This window comes from Oreochromis niloticus, linkage group LG14 (genome assembly GCF_001858045.2).
Source record: "Oreochromis niloticus isolate F11D_XX linkage group LG14, O_niloticus_UMD_NMBU, whole genome shotgun sequence".
Lineage (NCBI taxonomy): Eukaryota > Metazoa > Chordata > Actinopteri > Cichliformes > Cichlidae > Oreochromis > Oreochromis niloticus.
The window spans coordinates 21,628,898-21,643,869 of record NC_031979.2 but is presented as its reverse complement, the minus strand read 5'-3'; the positions used below and the strand labels follow the sequence as shown (position 1 = coordinate 21,643,869).

General features: G+C 40.9%; 1 protein-coding gene and 1 long non-coding RNA gene across 2 annotated transcripts in view; both read right to left on the bottom strand.

Moving 5' to 3' along the window:
- Positions 1 to 887, bottom strand: part of dscaml1 (Down syndrome cell adhesion molecule like 1) — a 97,834-nt gene extending 96,947 nt beyond the window's left edge. Inside the window, exon 1 of the mRNA XM_025898302.1 lies at positions 210 to 887. The gene's annotated coding sequence lies outside the window, so the exon portion shown is untranslated. The remainder of the gene's footprint in view (positions 1 to 209) is intronic.
- An 8,025-nt stretch (positions 888 to 8,912) lies between these two features.
- Positions 8,913 to 11,179, bottom strand: LOC109194636 (uncharacterized). The gene is made up of 3 exons (XR_002056439.2): positions 11,001 to 11,179; positions 10,691 to 10,811; positions 8,913 to 10,494 (listed from the first exon to the last, which is right to left on the bottom strand). It is a non-coding gene; the product is annotated as an uncharacterized LOC109194636 (long non-coding RNA).
- Positions 11,180 to 14,972: the final 3,793 nt, after the last annotated feature.

Here is a 14,972-nt window from a genome sequence, read left to right as displayed (position 1 = left end):
CGCCAAACATAAACAAAAAAAAGTTACAATTCTTCCTCTGACAGCAATTTTGGAGTTTGAGTCATTCGTTTTAGACGTTAATTCGTTTAGTCCAACACAATTCATCACCCGGACAACGTAACAAACATGCACAGACAACTTCAGCATTGCACTGGTAAGGGGACAACATGCAGATGAGCAACACTTGAAGAGACACAATTCAAGCCTACCTTCTTGCAAAGAATACAGCAGAAGTAAAGTTACAAGCCACATGCCATTAAAAGCAGTTATATTTCACAGGAATTTTGTGCAGTCCCCAAGAAGAGTGCACGGCGCAGCGGTCGACCAGGCGAGGCTCCGTGCTGGACTGGTTCTGCTGATGCTCCCCGGCGGTCTCTCCAGCCCTGGTCCCACACTCTCCAGCGCCGAGAAAGAGGCAGCGGAGAAAGTACCGCCTCTGTTCCCTGTACTCTCCTCCCCTTACCGGGACAGGCTGCCGTTGCCCCACCCCCGGTATCCTAATGATGCGCCGTGGTGGAGAGGTGAGCCATAAGTACTAAATGGAGACCAAACGAAAACCACTGGCACCGCTGTATTACGCGCACTGAATAGATTCTTTAATCCGGTGATGGGATGGAGCTCCAAGTGCAAATTTCAAAATTCCCCGACATACAAGTCATTCAAATTTTGTTTTCAGGCAAGGGACTTGAAATAGAAATGAAAATGCTCGCGATTTCCCATGCAAATCAGCCTAAGAATTTCCATAAATCGCTTTTTATTGTCGTCACACTTGTGCACTTAGAAAGTAAAAGTAAATTCTCCACAGGATCAGTTGTGGCATTGGGAAAACAGGAAACTCCATTGGCAAGCGCGAATTCCACACCCGGAGGAGGAAAAAGAGAACAGAGAAGCTGCAGCCTCCATATCCTTCTAGAGGGAAGTGGGAATGATGTGCGCTGCGCACCTGCATGTAGCTACCAACAGTGGTGGCGCTGAAGTCACATTTGATACTGAACAGCAGACTGATATTATCTGCACTACACCTCACCACGGCGTTGATGGATATCTCATTAAAAAACAAATCTGTGTACATGCGCCTTTCTCTCACTGTAACACTCAGACACACTGAGGAGCTGCACTTGAAGTTGCTGTTATTGGTTTGTGACAACAGGTGTTTCTGAAAGAGGGGTCCAATACTTTCATCTATCTTAACTACAGCTATTAAGCTGATGTATTTACCAAGCCATTTAAATGGCATGGTAGCAAAAAAAGTTGTGAAAAAAGTTGTGACCGGGGAATGTTTACCACTGTGTTGCATCACCTCTTCTTTCAACAACAATCTCTAACTGAGGAGACCATCTGACGCAGTTATGAAAGTGAAATGTTTTCACATTCTTGCTTGATGTAGGGCTTCGGTTGCTCAACAGTTTTGGGCCTCTGTGGTATTTTCTTTTCATATTTTTAGCAGTTTTCAGCTGAACAGCTACAGTCAGAGAGGTTCAGTTTTCAGCTGAACAGCTACAGTCAGAGAGGTTCAGCTGTCTGATTCTTTTATTAAGAAGCCAATTTGTTTAGCATTGTCTTGCTGATATAAGAAAATGTTTATCTTAAAATAATAACCTGGATGGATGAATACCATTTATATAACACGCTACATTCATGGCACCTTTACACATGAGATTATTATCTATACCATGTTTTCCACTATAGCCCTGCACCATCACAGCTGCTGGCTTATATATATATGTGTGTGTGTGTGTGTGTGTGTGTGTGTGTAATTTATTGTTACTTTTTCCCTGTAACAATAAAATAACAGTTTAAAGATACACATATATTTGAACTGTGGTACTCCAGAGGACCCAGAGAAAATCAATCAGCCACATGGAATGACAAAGGTGACAGTTTATATGTGTATTAAATACTGTTTGTTTAACTGAAATAAAGTAAAATCTTTAACTCTGGGATCTTATCTCATTTCCTTTTGTATTTGACCAAACATAGACGCTCTAAAGACACCAACCTTTTGGCCTTTAAAAAAGTGCACAAAAGTAACTTTAAGTTATTACAGTAATTAGTCTTAAGGTACAGATTATAACTGTAGAAATACAAAACGATTTTACTGTCTCTATGTCTCTGACAGGCCTAAAATTCTTGTCCATTCAGTACTGGTTTTTGGCCTTGCTGCTTGCATTCAGTGACTTCTCTGGATTATCTGAATATTTTTATGATAAGTAATGGAAATGATGAAGTGCCAGCATTCATTCCCATTTTATACTAACATGCGTTGTTCTTAAATTGTTCAACTATTTACCCAGGCAGTCATTCACAGAGCACTGTGCCCCTCACCATCTGTATTTGTGAAAGACTCTGGATTTAACCTCACTATTCATGAGACATTGATACCTTCAAATTCAAAAACTGTTTTTTAGAAAAAGGAAAGTTCTTAGTTTCAACATTTGATGTCAACTCTTTCCAATTTTCAGTTGAACACGGGGTTTTCAATGATTTGTAAATGATTAACTTCTACTTTTATTAATATTTTAGCTACACTTTTTGTAAAACAGGGTTCGTATTTTGTCATATTAAAATCGCAAGTAAAACAGAATTATTATACATATGCCATAACCAAGTTGAGCAACTGTGTCTCAGGAGGTTGCACTGGTCGTGGGAAGGTGGCTGGTTCAATCCATGGCTCCTCCACACTGCGTGTCAAAGTACATGTCAATGGGAAAGACACTGAACACAACCACTGCTCCTCAATGTTTTGCTCCAAAGAAAACTAAAAATTGTTATATAAATGCAGCCCATTTCAAAAATACGATTACCATTGTTCAGCACACTATGACTTCACACTACTTTCACCAGCAGATATGAAAAAGGATAAAGCTGTGTAAGACATTTTGCAGTTACACAACCATGTTTTGCATAAATTTACACCGAAGCTCAGCACAACCTAAACATACAGCATCAGAAATTTGGTTGTCCAACTAAATGGATCCTCCACTGATGTAGTGTCACATGCACCGACTGATTTACTGATAAGTGTTATTCATGTTTTGAACCACATTCTTGAGTTGATATTCTTAAAAAAATGTTCAAAATAATTTTAGGCCATTATGTATTTAACCCTGTAATAATAATAATACTTAAAAAAATTATACCAATATGCATTCTCATACAAGATTTACTTCATCACCTGACTAGTCAGCAGAAGCTTGGCTTACTGTTGTTTACCCATTTCAGACCAACCACAGAGGCCCCACTTGAGTCCACTCAGTTGTCCTACTCATCTAACATCAATCACCTTCTACTTGACATGAAGAACTCCCCTCTAACCTCTGCCATCACTCTTTCTGTGTCTCTCAGTGGTGCAATGTGATGTTCTGAGTGTCTTAACCAAAAGCAGTGCTACTTGTGGAAGCTGAGGAAAGCTGTGGCCTCTCTCCCTCCCACTGAAGAGCCGCTGTAGTGTGGCAGGCAAGGAAGCACACTGTGCCTCCACTCTCTGTTATGTAACAGGTGGAAACACACACCCACGCAACCTGTCTCTCTCTCACACACAGACCCACAAATATGAACACACAAACACCACACAACAAGAAGGAATTTTTGTTGAGAGCGCACAGTGGCGCTTTTATTTCATATTCTGTGTATCCCGATATGTCCTTATGTGAGTACATTTTCCGCTTTATGCATTTCGCTAGTTGAACATTTACAGCCTAGAGTGCACTGTGAGCGAGATGGGCTCGCTTGTTGAGAAATCCGACAGCCCTCAGAAAACATGATCTGCCTCTGGTTCATGTATTCTGAGCTTCAATACACCTGCTGTCCTAAACCAGCACCTAACACATTAACACTTCAACTAAGCTCTTTGTATACACAAGTCTCACCCAGCTGCCCTATCCTAACATTTCAAGGCTCCGCCAGGACTTCAAAAGGCAGTGTGGCAAGCTAGTTAAGGGGCTGATGTGAGCTGGCCTGACAACACCAAGCAGGTTATACTGTATGTCAGCCAGTGATCATCATGGAGACTGACAGGCTGAGGCGGGCCAGCCAGGCCAAAGAAAAAGCAAGCAGCTCCCTGACAGCTCTAGTGGCTGTCACTGTGGACAGGATCCAGGACAGGCTGCCACCACACCGCTAAAAACCACAGCAGAATGTGACTCATCTCCATCACTCCTCCATCGCTGCCCGGAGATAGGGAAGAAAATGGGAAGCAAGTGTATTAAGAGAAAGAGAAGAAGAGAGTTTGGGCGAGGAGGGTGGAAGAGAAACAGAGAAGGCTGAGGGAGGGGCAAGGTGCAGACAGAGAGTGATGAGGCAGATGAGTTAATGTCGATGTTAATGTTAATGTTCAGACAATCACAGCTCCCCTCAGGCCCTGACTACATGCTAGGATCATATTAGCGTTAATGTATCCAGTATTAATGCACAGCCCCTCAGCCCAATGAAACCTTAGAAAGGCTAGAATTAAGAAGGGAAGAGGGTACATGGCATTGCTGCTTAAGCCTGATGCAAGGTCACAGGGATCAAAATGAGCAGAGCTGCAGGAAAACAGATGATGGGGTTAAATTATGTTTTGAGGATCAGGGAAAAGCTGCATTTGGTCATTTGTTGATGGGTCAGTTGAAGGAGTTATCCTTTAGAAGAGTGAAAATAGAATTTTAAAATACCAAAACTAGAGTTTCCATTAAGAGGCAGTTCAGAATATGGTCAAAGTTAACGGGTGTGCTTTAGAACTATACCTCGGTGGAGCAGGATAACTGGATCTGCATGCATTTTTTTGTGTGAACAAGCCTCTGCATTAGGCTAATATGAATCACACACCACAATGCTGCAGTACATTAACAGGAAGCTGCCAACCAATGGAGTGTATTTGCCTTAAACCGAGCATGCGTGATTGTTATAGCAGATGCGTTAAAGTGTATCAGCACATCAGAGGATGTGTGCGTACGTGACCATGCGTCTGCATGACGGGAAAGCACAGGACATAGAATTCTGGCTGCCATCCTACCGTACCGCGCTTGCATTGCTAAGTGTTTGCATGAGTGTGAATGTGCGCGCACGTGTGTGTGTTTTTGCATGCGAGCACATGCGCATGCACAAAATACACCAAGGGGTGCTAATTTATTCAAATGAGCTGGGGAGGATAACGAGACGATAGGGTGCAGGGCGGAGGACGTGTATGTGCTATAAGGGGGGACACCTTCTTTGGCTGGTGGTTCATCTCTTCAGCCCCCACCCCTCATCCACCCACTTGTTTTTTTAGGTTTGCAAATGAGACTATTTGCATGGCTGAGACAGAGGAAGGCAAGAAAGATGGTGGGGGAAAAAGGGAGAGACAAATATCGGAGACGTGGAACGTTGCGATTCTGAAGCAGACGGAACGCCTTCAGACAGAAACATACTGTGCCAGGGCGATACCACCACTTTCAAGATGGCTGCCGCTGGAGCCGTCCTCTGTGGGAGCAACCCAGAGACCGGCTACTCTTGCTCCATAGTGGGTGACATACAAACACATTTTCTAGCTTTGCGTTCCTGAAGCATAAAAAGAAGGAAATTTGCATAGCTCAGTAAAGGATTAACATCATCATTTGAAAGTGAATACATTAAAGACTTCAGAAAGTCAGCTTTAACAGAGATATTGATCAGAGATATCTAGTGACACCCAGTGGTCACAATTAAAGATGTTATCATTAGAAGATCATATACTGCTCTATTTCCTGTATAGGCTGGTACCAGCAAACAGTATAGGACCAAACTAGTAAGTGACTCAACCTCAAGACGTTGGTCCACAGATCAATAACATATGGCTCAGTGATTTATGCTTTTGGTTACGCTTACTGTACAAAAATGTAGTTATTCAAACAGTTTAAAAAGTAGTTACTCTAATTTAAATTAGCAAACTTTAAAGTAGCAAAATTTTAATTATGGCAAACATTAAAGACACTAGTATTCACATAGTGGTTTTATAGTTTTACTGACAATTTAAAGCTCTTAAACTACAAGCCACATTTATCCATTCACATGTTAGTTTAATAATTTCAGATACTTTATTTATCAAAATCACTCAATGTTGAATGCAGCATCTTTCCCAAGGACACTTCCGACATGCAGACCAGAGGAACTGGAAATCGAACCACTGACCTTGGGATTAGTGGATGACATGCTCTATCTCCTACCCAAAATCTTAAAGTCAAAAATCACATGTTCTAAATTTTCTTCAAAGTGGTCAAACGGTGGATGTTTTTAAATTGACTTTTTCATCAAATTGCAACAAAGTCACAAACGGAAAACCTTGAAGTAGACGGTACAAGTCCATGACTGGACCTTGAGGTTGTAGAGTAAATACAAAATACACAGAGTGCAGCAGTTAGGCTATCAGGAAACTGGTGAAACTGGTTAACCTAAAAAAAACCCCAAAACAACATACTCTAAAACTGTAAATTTGAATTTTCACTTAAACATTTGCTGTTTGTTACTTCAGATCATGTCAGCAATAAACTGATGCATAGCACAGAGAGAAAATGAGTGGCAGACAGACAGTGAAAGAAGACAGAGACAGAAAAATAGATATGGCAAGTGTGCATGTGAGAGCAGGTGTTGGTAAATGTAATGAAGTTTACCTAATACAACATTTACCTTTAAGAAACATATTTGTTGGTATGGTGACTATGTGAGCTGCTACGTTAAGACATGCGCTCACTGCAGCCAACTGGGAAAGAACCATTGAGAGTACTGAGAATATTCTGATAATATTCTGCTTCACTTATTTCATTAGATATCAGTGGCAGAACAAAGTCCTATTTCAAACAGGTTGTTGGGAGACCTGAAAACAGCTGGAAGTGTTGAAGTCTTTAAATGTCAACATAAGCTACACGTTGGTCTAGCTTTTGAATCCTACCTCCAAAAAAATTGAGACACTGTGTAAAATATAAAAAAAACATAAGACAATGATTTGCAAATCTCGTAAACCTGCATTTTATCGACAACAGAACATCGAAAACATACCAACCGAGAAAATGTACGATTTTGTGAATTAAACGGGAGTTATCCTGTTGAGACACTATCTCATTTTAGATAGTGTCCCAACTGTTTTGGAGCTGGGGTTGTACTTTTTCTTTTCTTTTCCTGTTGCATTTGTTTTTTTCCTGTCTTTAGCATGTCACTCATGATTTAAGCAGTTTAATTTTGAGTAGATACTTCATGCAAATGAAGTACCTTGCTCGTGCCAGCTTGAGTCTGCTTTGCTTTCGGAACTACCTTAATTCTGCATGGCATAAATTGAACAAGGTGCTGGAAATGTTCGACAGAGATTTTGGTCCATATTGACCAGACATTATCACACAGTTGCTTCAGATTTGTTGGCTACACTTCCATGATGTGAATCTCTTGATCCACTGTATCCCAAAGGTGCTCTCTTGGACTGAGATCAGATAGCTGTGGAGGCCATTTCAATACAGCAAAGTCATTGTCATGTCTATGTAGAGGCCTTGGAGCTTGAGGGTCCTGCGCAGTATCTTAGCTGTTCCCAGAACTGTGTTCTTCTGGATAGAGATCAATGTTGTTCCTGGGATCTGCTGGAGCCACTTGCCTAGCTTGGGAGTCACTGCACCTAGTGCTCCAATTACCACTGGGACCACTGTTACCTTCACCCTCCACATCTTCTTGAGCTCTTCTCCGAGCCCTTGGTACTTCTCCAGCTTCTCGTGTTCCTTTTTCCTGATGTTGCTGTCATTTGGTATCGCTACATCGATCACTACGGCCGTCTTCGTCTGCTTTTCTACCACATCTATATCCGGTTGGTTAACCATCACCATTTTGTCCGTCTGTATCTGGAAGTCCGACAGGATCTTAGCTCAGCCATTCTCCACCACCCTAGGGGGTGTCTCCCAATTTGACCACGGGACTTCCAGGCCATACTCGGCTCCCCCTTGCGTAGCATGTGTACCTCGTCAATCTGTAGCTGTGACAGCAGTCCCTTCTTCCGAATGTTGGAACACTGAGCTACTAGTTGTTTCGCTGTCAATGTGGATGATGGGTATCAAAGATTCCATAGATCCCTCATCCTATTCATGTAACCCCTATTGCCGGGGTTACTTGCGTAGTAGCATTCCAACAACGCCCTATTTTTGTCTCTTGACCACCGATGCCTTCTTGTTCCAGTAGCCTACTTCTCATCAAGGTGCCCTGGTTCCTCAACCTTGTTGATCCAGGCGACATATACTATATCTATCTATCTATCTATCTATCTATCTATCTATCTGTATGTATATATATATATGTGTATATATATATATATATATATATATATACTATATATAACTGATCAGCTGACCCCAGATTTTGTTTGGAGTATGTTTAGTTAAAAGTTCAGAGAGGTAGAGGGAGCTACTATCCATTTAGAGACTTAAAACAAACAATAAAATCTTAAAACCAATTCTATAACGTACTGGCAGTGTAAACGAGCCAAAACTGATGAAAAATACTCACGTTTACGTGTGCCTGTCAAGAGTTGGGCTGCCGCAATTTGAACAAGTTGGAGACAAGAGAGCAGAGCCTGGCTGATACCAAAATAATGGGCCTTCAGGTGGAAGAATGTGGCTTTAACATGAGAATTTATTTGTTTCTCAAATGTAAAACTGCCAACAAAGATCATCCCCAGACTTTTCGCAAAGAGAGTTGTGGAGTTTTCCAAAGGGCTAAGGTAACCCTTAAGAGAAGAACGAGGGTCAGGAGGTCCAAATAGTACAACTTCTGTTTTTTGATCATTCGCATTTAAAAAAAAATTAATGCCAACCATGATTTTATGTCAGCAAAGCAGTCCAGCAAAACTTTTTAAGAAGCTGTAGAATGCTTTTTAAGAGGAAAGTAACTTTGTCAATCATCGGCATAACAGTGAAATGAGATTCCATATTTCATGTTCAACAAACCAATTTAAGTTGGTTTCACCTTTATGGCATAGGTGTGTTATTTTGCTGACAGTAGTCATCAGAAGACTGGTGCACTGTAATCATGAAGGGAGGCGCATGATCAGCAAAAACACTCAGGTAGGCTGTGGTGTTTAATTCATGCTCAATGGTACTAAGGTGCTCAAAGTGTGGCAAGAAAATATCCTTTACACCAGAGGTCTCAACCTCCCGGCCCACGCACTTACTTTGTTCAATTAGGTAAGTGCAGTGTTTGATGCGATCGGGGCAGATAACATGAAGCAGGAAAAGAAGAAGAAAAAGTCGTACTAGCAGAACAAAAAGAAGCAGAAGTGGATGAAGAACACAGACAATTTCAAGAAAGATGCATACTGCAGTATTTTTTGTTGAATTTTATGGAAATGTGATCTGCCTTATATGCAAGCAGAAAATTGCTGTGTTGAAGGAATATAATCTCAAGTGTCATTATGCAACTAAACACAAAGAGCGTAATGAGAATAACAAGGGAGAAGACAGAAAAAATAGCAGAGCAGCTACAAAGACGACTACTATCCCTGCAAGAACTTTTCCACAATTCAGTAAGGACGTTATGCGGTTAATGAATTAATCGCCAAAGCAGGAAAGTGATTCACCGAAGGGCAGTTTCTGAAGGACTGCATATCGCAAGTTGCTGATATTACATGTCCTGAAAAGAACAGCTTGTTCAACAACATCGCTCAGTTGGCAAATACTGTGGCAGCGTGAATACATTATCAAGTAACATATCAAGTAACAGTGGAGTTACTGTCAGTCAGCTCAAAGCATTCCTGCCCATTCTCCTGAGAAAATCTGAGTAGATCAGCAGTTTCTAAAATACTCAGAAACCAACAAGCATCAACAATCACTTTTCTTTTCATTCTGATGCTCAGATTGGACTTTATTAGATTCAAGATTCTTTATTTACCTATTCTTTATTAGGTCTTCTTAACCATGTCTACATGGCTAAATGCACTGAGTCACTGCCATGTGATCGACTGATTTGCTATTTGGGCAAATGAGCAGTTGAACAGGTGTACCTAATGAAGTGGGTGGAAGAGAGTATGAGAACACAGGAACACTGCACCAACTAGAAGAAAAGACGTTTAGTTGAAAACAGCCAGTCTATGTGAGATCATAGGGTAGCTTGGTGCTAGGCGTTTATCAAGAATAGTTCAGGTTACTTTGTCAACACTTTCCCTTAAACTGTTTTGTCAAACTTTTCCACCCTCTCTCAGCAGTCACCCCGGAGTGCTGTCTCAGCAGTTACCAGCAGTTACTCTAAACGCTTATGTGAACAGTATCTGATCAGCGTCTAACACCTGTCCGGCATAATATGCATCTGTATGTGTGTTGTTCTCCAAACCTCTTCTTGGTGCAGAGATGTTATCAGTTCTAGTGAAGTGTGAGATAAATGGCTTCTCATGCTTACCTCAACCGAAGCCCTTATGTTATGGAGAGCAGCTGAACCAAGGCCCGGGGGATCCAACTGTTAAAACTGCCTTCCTCACCGCTTAGCAGTAAGGGCGGTAATTTTTACAGCTCGGTATTTTTCAGCAATTTCTGGGGCCTGAATGGGAAAAGAAAGGGAAAAGGGAAAGAGAGAGAAAAAAGAGCGCAGGGGGTCCTTGAGACTCAGCTGGTTGACAGCTCCTGTCTCTCACTGTAACGACTTATTTATTCAGGGATAATTAATCAGGCGCAGTTTTATGGCGGTATGATTAATGCGCTTTGTCATTTGTGCTGCAGCGATGAAAATACAGTACCTATGATGCCGCTGCTCGAGTCTAACTGGCTCAGATGAAACGGCAAACAGGGGAAGTCCTGTTTGCCTCCCAGCAAGGAGCCGTGAAAGCAGGCCTAACTTTTGATGTGTGCATTCTCTTTCTGTAACAAAACAAAAAAGGAAAAACAACCACGTCAGGGAAATTTTTTCATATCCTGCACTATTTAAATACAACCTCGGGGCCTCTATTTATGCTTTGACGTTGACGCTGATGTAATCTGCAGAATTAACGTTCCTCGAAATTTACAGTTCGCGGTGTTATCTTTCAATGTAGTGCATTTTCCCCACACTTTTTGAATGTCTTCTCTTTAGTCAGCAGCTCCCTCCTCACGGCCCCGTCGTGCGATTCCTTTAATCGTCATGCTGATCCGAGTGCGCCACCTTGTGGTTGTTTTTGTTACAAGAAGTACATGTGAAGTTCAGACGAATTACAAGTGGAAACCTGAACTATTGACCTCTGTCGAAAGAGGGATTTTAACGGCTCTCTTACGGGACTTTTTGATTGCTCAGTTTTTGGAAGGAAGAGTAACTGCAAATCAACACAAATTAGTTTCAAGTGAGAGATTTCCCGTAAACCTATGAATCACAAGCAATTACTAAAACAGAAGAAATTTCGAAGAACGCTCTTCCATCTCTCCACCTGAGGTCCTTGAGGAATTAAGACCGCGGCGTCTGAGCTGTTTTTGCGCTATTTATTTGTGTATGTTTCCTCAACTGTCAGGAGGTTTATGCAAAAAAAAAAAAAAAACTTGTGAAACTTGTTGGGCGGGTGCCTCATAGGCAAAGGGAGGATTTATTACAGGTTTGTGTGAGTCTAGTTCATTTCCTGTGGACTCTATAAGGCTAGAAAGGTGCCGTAAAAACACTGTCCACTTACCATTCTCTGTATCAGAGTGTAAACTTCATACAATTCTGCATACAGCCTTTTATATTATGATGGGGAGCTTGTAATGAAACCACTTCCAGGTTGGCTACTGAAGAGACGCTGTGCCTGGGATGGGCGTTTCCTTTCCGAGCAGACTTGTTTTTGTTCTTTAAGGTGTCAAATGTCAGGTGATTCTTTTAACTGGAAGGCTATCATTCTCTGGATACCACTTACTTGTTTTTATTCAGTATGTCAAACAGAAACAAAGCGTGGTGGCATACACTTTATTATTACAAAAGCCTTACATTCTTACACACATAACAGCTCACGACAATGCCGTGTATTGCAAAATATTGGTTCTTCTCGGATTAGTAATCTTCTTCATCACCACGACTTGGCTGTTGACAAGAAAACAAATAAGGTCATTTTTCATGTAGGGGTTGCATTCGGTAATGCCTTTTTCATGTAATGTTAACATTAGTTTTATGAAGATTTGCACTATGGAGAAGTTAAAACCGAGCACTGTTTCATCATTTAAACGAGTTATTGTTTCATAATGACCAGCAGATGTCACTATAAATCTATCCGGCAATATCTTACCTTGGATTTGCCACAGTTTTTGATCTTGTTGCCTTGAGAAAAACAAAACCAAGTGATAGTTAGTTCCTAGCAAAACTTTTGGATACTTTAAAAAAAAATATTAATTAACATTAGAATCTTGTGAGTGATGCTGAAAAACCTATTCATACATTTATTACTTCTAGGCTGAACTACTATAGTTCAGTATTATCAGGATTGTCTAAAAACTCCCTGAAAAGCCTTCAGCTGATCCTACTGCAGTGACAGTACTGACAGAGACAAGAAAAAGAGAGCATATATCTCTGTATCTTCACTGACTGTTCACACTCAGCCAGGCTTTCCAACCATGTCCTCGCCAATCCTCACCTTAGCTGTTCCATTTGTTAGGGCCTTTGTTTCTATTTACCTTTCTTTTCAATTGAAACACATATAAAATCTTATACAAACACAAAACACAACACATATATGATGGGACTGCTGTCTTACCTGCCAACAGAATGATGGAAAGGAAGACAATGACCCCGGCAAAGATCAGCCCTCCAAGACGCAGAGTTTCATAATCTACAAATTCACAAAGCGCTCTGTCACTACACCATCACTTTCCACTCCTATATAATGAGTTTTCTTTCATTCACACCTCTTTACCCCCACCCCCCACCTGGTTCTTTTTACTTTTCTTCTTCCCCATAGACCCCTAATCCTAATAACAGAAATTGCCTATATCTTGCTTTCTACACGCTATGATGAGATCCACTTTTTAAACACGTAGTTGCTCACCATATACAAAGTCTGCATCAGGGTCAACATCTGCACCTATTGAAGGACAGCGAGTGGAAAGAGATACACAGCTAGTAAAAACAGTTTTCTACAGACACATAGCTGATAGCTGCATCAAGCATAAATATTTTTGCTATTTTTCACTGTGTTGTGATTTGGACACATTCAGGGCCCAATTCAGTGTTTAATTTTGTGCATGTTGTGAAAACAGGGTGACAGTGTGAATTGGTCCATCGTCTGAAGGTGTGCACAGAAAGCAGGCTCTTCTGGCAGATCATAAGTAGCTTTAAAAATCCAAATGTTTCTTGAAATAATGATTCTGTACTCCATTATCAGTCCTTAAATTTGTATCTTATTTTACCGCCAAATGCACTATCATCTAATTTATTATGTCACCTTATTACCAAAAACCCAGAGGCATACTAGTAATGCAGACATTCTAAGTAAGCATGATTGACTATACCACAGTGCTTAAATGCCAGAAAGTCATATTTTCCATGACCAGTGTTAACCTTTGTATTGTTGTTCATAATATTAATAACAATAAAAAAGGGAACTTTGCGCTCCCCTGATATATGACTAACATGCTCCCTTGCGGTTCTGACTCAGAATCACAACAGTAAGGATAGTTATGACCTTGCAAATGTTATGTCACTCGAATGCGTCTGTTTCCTTGCCCCGGTGTTTGTTCATAATGAGCAGTTCATCTGCTGTGTAACTCACCTTTAGGAGAAGACATGTTGTCTTGTCTTGTTTGTGTGTTCAGCTGATCAAACTGCAAAAAGATAATACAAACAGGTTTTTTGTAAAGTATGTGTGTGTGTGTGTGTGGGTGAGTGGGGGTGCATCTACCAGCCGGCGATCCACCAAGGTCCACTGTTTTCAATTATTTAACCCAGAACTTTGTATTAATAGTATTCCCACCATTGGGTCTGGTATGTGAAAGCGTGTGTGGGTTAAAAAGTTTGTGGGTATTTTGTTTCTACAGCCCTTCTCTTGTAATAAAGTTTGACTGTTCTAGTAGCTAATTTAACTGGGCTTATTCGCTTTAGATGAGAGGCAGTTGAAAGGCTTGGAAACTTTATATGTCCTGAACAAATTGCTCTGTGGGTTGCCTACTGCAGTCTTAATGGCAAAGCGATTGCCTTGATCTTCGCTGAGAGGTTAATGGCAGTATTGATTCTTCTTCCCCACCCATTCTGCCAACATCTTTCACCGCTCCTCCCCACCACCAAAACCACACGCATTCCCACAAACACGCGTTTCTTGTTTGATCTCCAAGTGTTTAATTGTTAACTCAAACAGATTAACGAACTGAGACTTTCCCTTGCTCTCTCCACTTACTTGAAGCATGTCATTGTGTGCATTGTGAGCCTTACTTCTTTAATCCTTTATGCGCCCAGGCCTTTTCAGTGCACCACTGAGCATAAGGGCATACTGGACAGTTACTCATTAATATATTACAGCTCCAATATTCATTAACCTTGAACCTTGCACAGTCTGATAGAGGTTATAGATAGAACATGGAAAAGAAGCTGCTGTGACGACTGCCTAATTGATATATAGTGATTTTGGCAAATAAAGACAGCACCCCTGATATCAAGCACTACGTCACTGCTATTAGATTTCTTTAAAAGTGGGCATCTAGCAGGATATTTAGCAAACAAACTACTGTCCTCTAAACCCAGCTTTACAACACATATTAGCTGAGCCATGAGAACATGTTTTGGACTATTTTTTACTGGACAGCCTGCATAGAAAGTTCAAACATTTCAGTGCAGGAATGCTGATAATTCACATTTAATGCAAAAATAAACAGAGAAATTAACTTAAACCTATTAAAACATGTATCTTCCATACATGATCCCGCTCTAACATTTATTTAAATCATTTTAAGGTAACAGATTTTTGTGCCACATTTATTTTAATATTTATTTAAGAGAGCAGTCACTTACCTTAGCTGCAGAAGGCTCTGTATCACCACTGCCCAGGTGTGTCTGCGGGTGGCCCTGTCTGCATTTCCAGGCTAGACTCCCACAGT